Source organism: Lemur catta, chromosome 1, assembly GCF_020740605.2.
Source record: "Lemur catta isolate mLemCat1 chromosome 1, mLemCat1.pri, whole genome shotgun sequence".
Lineage (NCBI taxonomy): Eukaryota > Metazoa > Chordata > Mammalia > Primates > Lemuridae > Lemur > Lemur catta.
Window position 1 is genome coordinate 121,111,291 of NC_059128.1, and position 11,220 is coordinate 121,122,510.

An 11,220-nucleotide genomic window follows, 5' to 3' on the forward strand; every position below is an offset into this window, starting at 1 on the left:
TTATACTTACTGATCTATATAATTGTAAATTATATTTTTAAAGGAAATTGCTTAGCATCATGCCTGACACATAGCAGGACTCAATCTATGTGACTGGTGAGAAGGCAGAGAGGGTCATGGTTAAAAACAAGGACTCCAGGTATAGACAGCTTGGTTCAAATTCAGAACAGCTGTGTGACTTTGGGCCAGTCTCTATACCTCTCTGTGCCTCAGTTTTCTAACTTGAAAACAGAGGGTAATAACAAGGTGACTGTGACAATTAAATGAGTTGAAATGAGGAAAGTGCTTACAACAAGAATCCCCAGCTTACAGTCAGTACCCAGCATGTTTGACCTTATTACTCTGATGGCAGAACAGGGACATGGGCACCAGCCATGACCTTGGGACCCTCTGGCACAAACATCAGGAAACTTCCTGGCTTTGAACATCCCTCATGCATTCCTGTGGCCCTTAGCAGGGAGGAGTCTCTCAGGAGAGGAGCGAGTGCCCAGTTTGGGGACACACAGGCCATGGTCAAAGCCAGACTCTGCCACTGGTCAGCTGTGTGACCTTGGGAAAGTGACTTGCCTACTCTGAGCATCATGTTCCTCATCCATGAACAGGACACGATGATAGGCTGAAGGAGATTAGAGGAGAGAGCTGATGTGCGTGCCTTACCTTGGGTTCCCTGGAAGTCGATCCTCATGCAAAGATTTGAATGCAAATATTTCATCTGGAGGTGACCCTAAGACAAGTATTCAACTGGGAGGCAATCCCAGGAACCACCAGTAGGGCAGTGGGGAAGTGAGACAGGAAGGAAAACACAGCAGTTGGGGGAACTCATTAGAGGAATTTCCACTGTGGGCAGCAGGGGCTCGGCCCTGCCTGGTGCCTCTGGGAGACAGCACAGGACATGCACCTCGGAGTCATCCCAGAGCGAGGGAACAGGGGCATCGATCCACCGATACCCACCCGCCATTACTCAGGGCTGCTTCCAAGGGCGTTATTTCTCCAGAATGTCCTGCCGGCGCTGCCAGGGTCAGACCTGGGGACTGGGCAGGGGCTCTGACATCAGCTCAAGTGGTGAGCAGGAGCACAGCCAGTGTGGACTGTTACAGCCGCTCAGTGACACCGACACACACACACACACACACACACACACACAATGTGCACACACCACAGTCACGCTCCAACACAGTATGTAAGTACACACACACACACACACTTGCACATGTGAACCCACACATGCACACATTGTACACACTAACATACACATGGGCACACGCTCACGTATGTCACAAAAACAAACACACAGACATTGAACTAATGGAGACCAGACTCCTTAGAGCCCATTGTCCCCAAACCATCCAGCAGAAGAGGGAGCGTCCTTCACACTCAGGAGAGGAAGGAGACTCCCCGCAGGGTAGCCCCTGACAGGACCAGGCCTGGGTGTGGTTTGAGAACTACACACTCAGGTGCAGCAGAGTCCCGGGGACCCACAGACATCAAGTGTCCCTGCTCCCTCTCTCATTCATTCACCATCACTCCCCTTGGGAATCTCAAAGCCTGTTGGAGTGGGAGAGGAGAAATCTGACACCCTAACGTGTAAATGACTCTTTGAAGGAGTTTACTGCATCATGGAGCAAAGATGTGGAGCAGCAGCTGGTGGGAAAGTGAAGCCAATAGAAATTTCTTTGACAATGAGGAAATAGCAGCATTATTTGTAAACCAGAGGCAATGACTCAACAGAGTGCAGGACACACAGACAACATACAAAACTCAATTCCATTTCTGTATTCCAGGGATCAGCAAACTATGGTCTATGGACCAAATATGGCTTATGGCCTGTTTTTATGGTCTATGAGCTAAGAATGGTTTTTATATTTTAGAAGATTGTAAAAGGAAAAGAAGGAGAAGGAACCAGAAGGGACATCCAAGGCCTAAAATATTTACTACATGACCCTTTACAGGAAAAGTGTGCCAACCCCTACCATGTAAAATATTATAAGCAATTTGAAAATGAATGTTTGAAACTATAGATTTTTTTAGTCTCCTGCACCAGAAAAAGTGAAATTCTCAGCTGTAAATTCAACAAAATACATGCGGGATCCTCATGGTGAAAGCTTCAAGACATTGATGAAAGAAATGCAAGAAGACATAAATAAATGGAGAGGTATACAATGTTCATGGATTGGAAGACTCGATATCCTGAAAATGTTAATTCTTTTTCAATTGATCTACAGATTCAAAGAAATCCCAGCCAAAATCCCAGCAGGTCCTTTTGTAGAAATAGACCTGCTGATTATAAAATCAACATAAAAATACATACAACATACAATAGCCAAAAATTAATTGAAAAAAAACATACTTAAAGCATGCTAATTACCCCTTTCAAGGCATACTATTATATGAAGCTATAGTAATCATGACTCTGTGGTATTGGCAAAAGACGGACCATAACAGGCAGCTCAGAAATACATCCACCCAAATTTAGTCAATTGATTTCTTACAAACCTGCAAGCCATTTTAACACAAAAAGAATAATCTTTTCAAAAATGAAACTGGAATAATTGGATGCTCACATGCAATAATTAAAAACAATGAATAAACAAATAAAAATAAATATGATCAATTTAAGAAATAAAAATAAGTCAAACCTTACCTCACACCTTACACAAAATTTTACTAAATAGAGATCATAGAATTAAATGTTAATCTAAAACTATAAAACTTTTAGAAGAAAACATAGAAGAAAATCACTGTGACCGTTGGTTAGGAAAAGAGTTCTCCCATGTAACAGTGTAAACATAATTCATAAAAGGAAAAAATTGATAAATTATACTTCATCCAAATTTAGAACTTTTCTGTGTGAAAGAAACTTAATGAAAAGATCAGCCACAGACTAGGAGAAAACCCTTGCAAATCACATATCTGACGAAGGGCTTGTATGCAAAATGTATACAGAAGTCTCAAAATCCAACAATAAGAAAGCAAACAACCTATGGAAAATTAATGGGCACAAGATTTGAATAGACACTTCACCAAAGAAGATATACAAATGGCCAAAAGGCACATGAAAAGGTGTTCAACACCATAAGTCATCAGTAAATGCAAATTAAAGTCTCAGTGATATACCAGCGCACATGCATAAGGATGGCTGGAAAAAAACTGACACTGCCAAGTGCCGATGAGTTCGTGGAGGAACTAGAATTTGCAGACATTATTGACAGGGATTAAAAATGACAGACACTTTAGGAATGGTTTGGCAGTTTCTTACAATGTCAAGCGTGCATTTATAATATGATCCATCCATTCCACTATGACAGCCATGAAAACGTAAGTTCTCCTGAAAATCTATACACACATATTCATAGCAGTTTTATTCAAAACTGAAAACAATTCACAGATCCTTTAACTGGTGAGAAAAAGTGGCCAATCTGTGCTCAGAAATGAGCACTAAATATTACAAACTTTATGAAAATTTGAATATAATTATAAGATGGGACAGAGGGTGATTAATCACACAGATTATTTGCCTAAATATACTATGAAAGGCTACATAAAAGTACAAATGTTTACCTTTACAATGAAGAAGAAACTGGGCAAATGAAGGCCATATGTAGCACTCATATTTCTCACTAGGTGCATTTTATTTTGTACATGAGTGAATGTATTTCCTGTGAAATTATTACAGTTGAAAATTTAGGCACCATCTGTCAAAGGGTCCAATCTGCTAAGTGGTTCCCAGGTGATCTGATGTGCCGAGGGCTGAGACCCCCTTTGAAAACCACTTTCTTTGCAGGTTAAGGCATGACCTCTGAAGCCACACTGATCACATTCACTCCAACTCCACCTACCACTGACCTTAAACAAGTGAGTTAATCTCTCCAATCCATAAGATTGGTGTGAGGAAGAAATCGACATATTTACCTGGGGGAGCTGGAGTATCACCTTCTCCCTTCTCAGTGGGTCTACCTCTGTTAATAGAACCAAACAGTCAGTGTTTGTGGAGTCTCCAGGCCATACCTATTCTGTGAAAGGTGTCTCACTACACCCATATCTACTATGAATATATGTGCATCTGTTGCTACAAAAATGAAGTATCTACCCCAACATTATTTGATGAAGAGTAACTCAATTTGTAATTGACAATGATATCGCAAGCCATCAATGTGTATGCAGAGAATTCCTCAAAAGTGAGACAAAGCACTTTTAAATTGTTTCCTAACCTAATTCCATCTTTCTAAAAAATAAATAAAGGGTGGCTTGAATACTTAACACAAATATTTTAAAGACAGCCAAATAATATTTCATAAGATGATTTAATGTCATGGAAAGATGTTCACAACATATTCCTGTGTGAATGACAAGATTAACAAAAAAATAAAATAGCATTCTTTTGTTGAAATAAAGCTGCATAACATAAAACTAACCATTTTAAGCATTTTAAGATGTACAATTCCATAGCATTTAGTAAATTCACAATGTTGTGTAACCGTCACCACTACCTAGGTCCAGGACATTCTCATCATTCCAAGAGGAAATTCTTCACTTAGGAAGCTGTTACTTCCCATTTCCACCTCCCCAAGTTCCTGGCAACCACCAATCTGCCTTCTGTCTCTATGTATTTGCCTAGTCTGGACATTTTATATAAACAAATCATAAAGTATATGAACTTTCATGACTGACTTCTCTGATGACAACCTTTAATATGTTCAAGGTTCACCCCCGATGTAATATGAATGATTACTTTATTCCTTTTATGGCTGAGTAATTTGTGTGGATGGAGGACACTTTGTTTACCCATTTATCTCTCAGTGCCCATTTGGTTTTTTTTTTATATAGATGGTGAAAATCTATAACAAAATCCTGGATAGTGGTAACTTATGCGGAAAGAGTGAGGATTATGATTATGGAAGAATATACAACGGGCATCAAAGGTTCTGGTAATGTTCTGTCATTACGTTGGATGGTGGGTATATAAATGTATGTTTCATTTGTATTATTTATTCTATACATATGTTATATAGTCTTTTTTGACATATTTTATAATGAAAATGATCAAATAATTGTATATATGTATTTTTAAGTTGAGTAAATTTAATTTAATGGAAAATTGACTGAATTGTTTTTATTTTTCTTATTTTCTAGCAGACTGGTGAAAATATCTTTTTTTTCAGCATATTATGGGGGTACAAATGTTTAGGTTACATATATTGCCCTTGCCCCTCCTTCTCCCTGAGTCAGAGCTTCAAGCGTGTCCATCCCCCAGACAGTGCGCATCACACTCATTATGTATGTATATACCAATCCCCTCCTCCTCCCTCCCATCTTCCCAACTTCTGATGAATGTTATTCCTATATGTTCGCTTAGGTGTTGATCAGTTAAAACCAATTTGATGGTGAGTACATGTGGTGCTTACTTTTCCATTCTTGTGATACTTCACTTAGTAGAATGGTTTCCAGCTCTATCTAGGAAAACATAAGAGGTGCTATATCACCATTGTTTCTTATAGCTGAATAGTACTCCATGGTATACATAGATCACATTTTATTAATCCACTCATGTATTGATGGGCACTTGGGTTTTCCACATCTTTGCAATTGTGAATTGTGCTGCCATAAACATTCGAGGGCAGATGTTTTCTTTACAGAATGTCTTTTGTTCTTTTGGGTAGATGTCCAGTAATGGGATTGCTGGATCAAATGGTATACCTACTTGTATCTCTCTGAGGTATCTCCATATTGCTTTCCACAGAGGTTGCACTAGTTTGCAGTCCCACCAGCAGTGTATGAGTGTTCCAAGAGACTCCTGGAATTGATAAATGAATTCAGTAAAGTCTCAGGATACAAAATCAATACATACTAATCAGAAGCATTCATATATGCCAATAACAGTCAAACTGAGAACCAAATCAAAGACTCAATACCCTTCACAATAGCAACAAAGTAAATAAAGTACCTAAGAAAATATTTAACTAAGGAGTTAAAAGACCTCTACAGGGAGAACTATGAAACACTAAAGAAGGAAATAGCAGAGGACATAAACAGGTGGAAAACCATACCATGCTCGTGGATGGGAAGAATCAACATTGTTAAAATGTCTATACTACCCAAAGTGATCTACAGATTCAATACAATCCCTATTAAAATACCAACATCAATTTTCACAGATATAGAAAAAATAATTTTACACTTCATATGGAACCAGAGAAGACCCCGTGTAGTAAAAGCAATCCTAGGCAAAAAGAACAAAATGGGAGGCATCAATTTACCAGACTTCAAACTATACTATAAGGCAATAGTAACTAAAACACCATGGTACTGGCACAAGAACAGAGACATTGACCAATGGAACTGGCACAAGAACAGAGACATAGACCATGGTGTGTGGTGCGTGGTATGCACATATCATGCTTAGTGCGCGACTCATGTGGTATGCAGTTAGGTAAGGGTTAGGGTTAGGGTTAGGGTTAGTGTTAGGGTTGGTTAGGGCAGGGTTAGGGTTAGGGTTAGGGTTAGTGTAGGGTTAAGGTTAGGGTTAGGCTTAGGGTTAGGGTAGGGTTAGGGTTAGGGCTAGAGTTAGTGTAGGGTTAAGGTTAGGGTTAGGCTTAGGGTTAGGGTAGGGTTAGGGTTAGGGCTAGGGTAAGGGTAGGGTTGGGTTGGAGTTAGGGTTAGGATTAGTGTGATGCCTAGGGCTAGGTTTAGGTTTTGGGGTAGGGTAGGGTTAGGGTCAGGGTAGGGTAGTGTTAGGTTTAGGGTTAGTGTTAGGGTTTGGGTTTAGAGTTGGGTTTGGTGTTAGGGGTTGTGTTCCAGGTCAGGGAACACATACCCTTACTCTGACCCCAACCGCGACCCCGACCCGGATCACAACACCTAACACCAGTATGTGTTAGGGATAGGGTTAGGGCAAGTGTCAGGGTCAGTTGTAGAACTAGTGCTTGGGGATGGTGTTAGGGTGTGCAGAGTGTGTGGTATGCGCATGTAGCGTGAGGTGCACTGAGCGTGCCCTATGTGCTTGTCATGTGCGATGCACGGACCTTGTGGTTAGATCCGGTTGCCTATGGTACACAGAGTGTGCATTATGTGCATGTTGTGTGTGGTGCGCCAAGGGCGTCATATGTGCCTGCCACGCTTGGTGAGCAGATAATGTGATATGCACATTTTGCACACAATGCACAGAACGCACGGTATGCATGTTTGGCGCACGGTGCATGGAATACACTTCATGGGTGTTTGCTGCCTGGTGTGCGGATCACATTGTATGCACCTGTCACGCACTGTGGTGGAACGTACATTATGAGCCTGTCACTCGAGATGCGTGCACGGCGTGGTATGTGCATGTTGCGCACGTTGGGCAGTGTCCGCATTATGTGCCTGTTGCGCACGGTGCACGGAGCATGTGGTATGCTCCGGTCGCACATGATATGCTGAGTGCACAGTATGTGCGTGTTGTGTGCGGAGTGCGGTGTGCGCTCTACGTGTGTCATGGTCAGTGCGCGGAGCGCACATTAAGCATGTGTCACGCATAGCGTGTGGTGCACTCAGTATGTGCATGTCGTACATGGTGCACAGTGCATGGGAAGCACATTTCATTCACAGTGCACGCTGCACACGTTATGTGTGTTTGGTGCATGGTTCGCGAATCATGTGGTATACATGTGTCACACACGGTGCCAGAGCGTGCGGTATGGGCATGTCCCACGAAGCAAATTGAGCATGCGATATGTGCATGTCACCCATGGTGTGTGGTGCACTGTATGTGCGTGTCGCACTCGGTGGGCAGAGCATGTGTATGGGCTTGTTGCACAGGGCACCCAGAACGCGCACTAAGTGCATGTGGCACACGGTGCATGGATCACGTGATATGCGCATTTGGCAGGTGGCACATGGAACGCACGATATGCATGTTTGGCGAGTGGTGTGCAGATCACGTGGTATGCACCTGTGGCATACCGTGCGCGGAGCCCAGGTATGTGCGTGTCCCATGCAGTCCACGGATAGTGTGTTATGTGTGTGTTGCCCATGGTGTGCAGTGCGTGGTATGCCCATGTCATGCTCAGTGTGCACATCACGTGGTATGCACATGTTGCACCCCGTATGAGGAAAGCATGTCATGCATGTTTGGCGCATGGTGTGTGGATCGCATTTTATGCATCTGTCACACGTGGTAGCTGAACGTACATTATGAGTCTGTCACGCGAGGTATGCACACGGTGTGGTATGTGCCTGTTGCGTACGGTTCACAGTGTGCGTGTTATGCACCTGTTGCGCATGGTGTATGGAGCATGCAGTATGCTCCTGTCACGCATAATATGCTGAGTGCACACTATGAGCGTGTTGCTTGCAGAGTGCGGTGTGTGCTATACGCGTGTCACGATCAGTGCATGGAGCACGTGTTAAGCGTGTGTCATGCATCGTGTGTGGTGCGCTCGGTATGTGCATTTCATATGCAGTGCACAGTGCGCGGCAAACACGTTTTGTTCATGGTGCACGCTGCACACGTTATGCAAGTTTGGTGCACGGATCGTGGATCACGCGGTACGCATGTGTCACGCTCTGTGGGGAGATCACATGTATGTGCATGTTGCACACAGCACCCAGAACGTGCATTATGTGCGTTTCGCATATGGTGCACAGCTCGCATAATATGAGCATTTGGCATGCGGTGCATGGAACACATGATATGTATGTTTGGTGCACGATGGGCAGATCACGTGGCATGCACCTATGGCACACTGTGCACGGAGCTCACGGTATACATGTCTCCAACGCAGTGCGTGGATTGTGCATTATGTGCAAGTTGCCTATGGTGTGCGGCGCATGATGTGCACATGTCATGCTCTGTGCGTGACTCACATGGTATGCGGTTGGGTTAGGGTTAGGGTTAGGGTAGGGTTAGCGTTAGGACTAGGGTAAGGGTAGGGTTGGGTTGGAGTTAGGGTTAGGATTAGTGTGATGCCTAGGACTCCGTTTATGTTTTTTGGGTAGGGTAGGGTTAGGGTGGGGGTAGGGTAGCGTTAGGTTTAGGGTTAAGGGTTAGGGTTAGTATTAGGGTTTGGGTTTAGGGTTGGGGTTTGGTATTAGGGATTGTCTTCTCGGTCTGGGAACACATACCCTTACTCTGACCCCAACCACAACCCCTACCCGGATCACAACCCCTAACACCAGTATGTGTTAGGGTTAGGGTAAGCTTAAGTGTCAGGGTCAGTGGTAGGCCTAGCGCTTGGGGTTGGTGTTAGGGTGTGCAGAGTGTGTGGTATGCACATGTAGCGTGAGGTGTGCTGAGCTTGCGTTATGTGCCTGTCATGTGCGGTGCGTGGACCATGCGGTATTGCCGGTTGCCTATGGTACACAGAGGGCGCATTATGCACATGTCATGTGTGGTGCGCCGAGCACACGCTGTGTGCCTGTTGTGCTCGGTGAGAGGATAACGTATGCACATTTTGCATGCAGTGCCCGGAACACACAATATGCATGCCTGGCACACAGTGTGCAGAATATGCATCATGCGTGTTGCTGCCCGGTGCATGGATCGCGTTTTATGCACCTGTAGCGCACAGTGACGGAACGTACATTATGAGCCTGTCATGCGAGGTGCACGCACAGTGTGATATGCACCTGTTGCACACGGTGCACGGAGCGTGCTGTATGCTCCTGTCGTGCATGCTATGCCATGTGAACAGTATGTGCGTGTTATGTGCGAAGTGCGGTGTGTGCTATATGTGTGTCACGGTCACTGCGCAGAGTGTGCGTTAAGAGTGTGTCGTGAATCTCATGTGGTGCACTTGGTATGTGCATGTTGCACGCAGTGTGCAGTGCACAAGAAGCACGTTTCATTCACAGTGCACACTGCACACACTATGTGTGTTTGCATTCATGGATCACGCAGTATGTGTGTGTTGCACGCGGTGCCAGAGTGTGTGGTACGGGCGTGTCCCACGAAGCAAATGGAGCATGCGAGATGTGCTTGTCGTCCATGGTATGTGTTGCACCATATGCACGTGTCTCGCACGGTGGGCGGAGCACGTATATTTGTGTGTTGTACAGGGGACCCAGCATGTGCACTAAGTTCATGTGGCACAGTGTGTGTGGATTGCATGATATGTGTATTTGGCATGCGGTGTGCAGATAGTGTGTCATGCACTTGTGTCGTACCATGCACGGAGCACATGGTATGTGCGTGTCCCATGCAGTCCGTGGATTGTGTGTTATGTGCATTTTGCCCATGGTGTGCAGTGCGTGGTATGCCCATGTCATGCTTAGTGTGTGCATCAAGTAGTATGAACATGTTGCACCTTGTATGCAGAATGTGCATCATGTGTGTTTGGCGCCTGGTGCGCGGAACGCATTTTAGGCCCCTGTTGTGCATGGTATCGGAACGTACATTATGAGCCTCTCACGCAATGTGCGTGAATGGTGTGGTATGTTTCTGTTGCGCACGTTGCACAGTGTGTGCGTTAGGCGCCTGTTAGGCATGGTGCGTGGAGCATGCGGTATGCTCTGGTTGCACATGATATGCCGAGTGCACAGTATGTTTGTGTTGCGTGGAGCATGCAGTGTGTGCTATACGCATGTCACGGTCAGTGCACAGAGCGCATGTTAAGCGTGTGTTGTGCATTGTGTGTGGTGCACTCAGTATGTGCATTTCGTATGCAGTGCGCAGTGCGCGGCAAGCACATTTCCTTCATGGTGCACACTGCACACGTTATGTGTGTTTGCTGCACAGTTCGTGGATCACACAGTATGCCTGTGTTGTACTCAGTGGGCAGATCACGTGTATTTGCATGTTGCACACAGGGCCAAGAACATGTGTTATGCGCCTTTCATGCATGGTGCATGGCTCGCATAATATGCGCATTTGGTATGTGGTGCATGGAACGCATGATATGCATGTTTGGTGCACGGTGCTCAGATCATGTGGTATGCGCCTGTGGCACACTGTGTGCAGAGCACACTGTATGGACGTCTCCAACACAGACCGTGAATCTTGTGCTAGGTGTGAGTTGCCCAAGGTGTGCGGTGCGTGGTACGCACATGTTATGCTCAGTGCGCGACTCACATGGTATGCATTTGGGTTAGGGTTAGGGTTAGGGTTAGCATAGGGTTACGGTCGGGTTAGGGCAGGGTTAGGGTTAGGGTTAGGGTCAGATTAGGGCAGGGTTAGTGTTAGGGTTAGGGTTAGGATTAGTGTAGGGTTAGGGTTAGGGTTAGGGTTAGTGTGATGCCTATGGCTAGGTT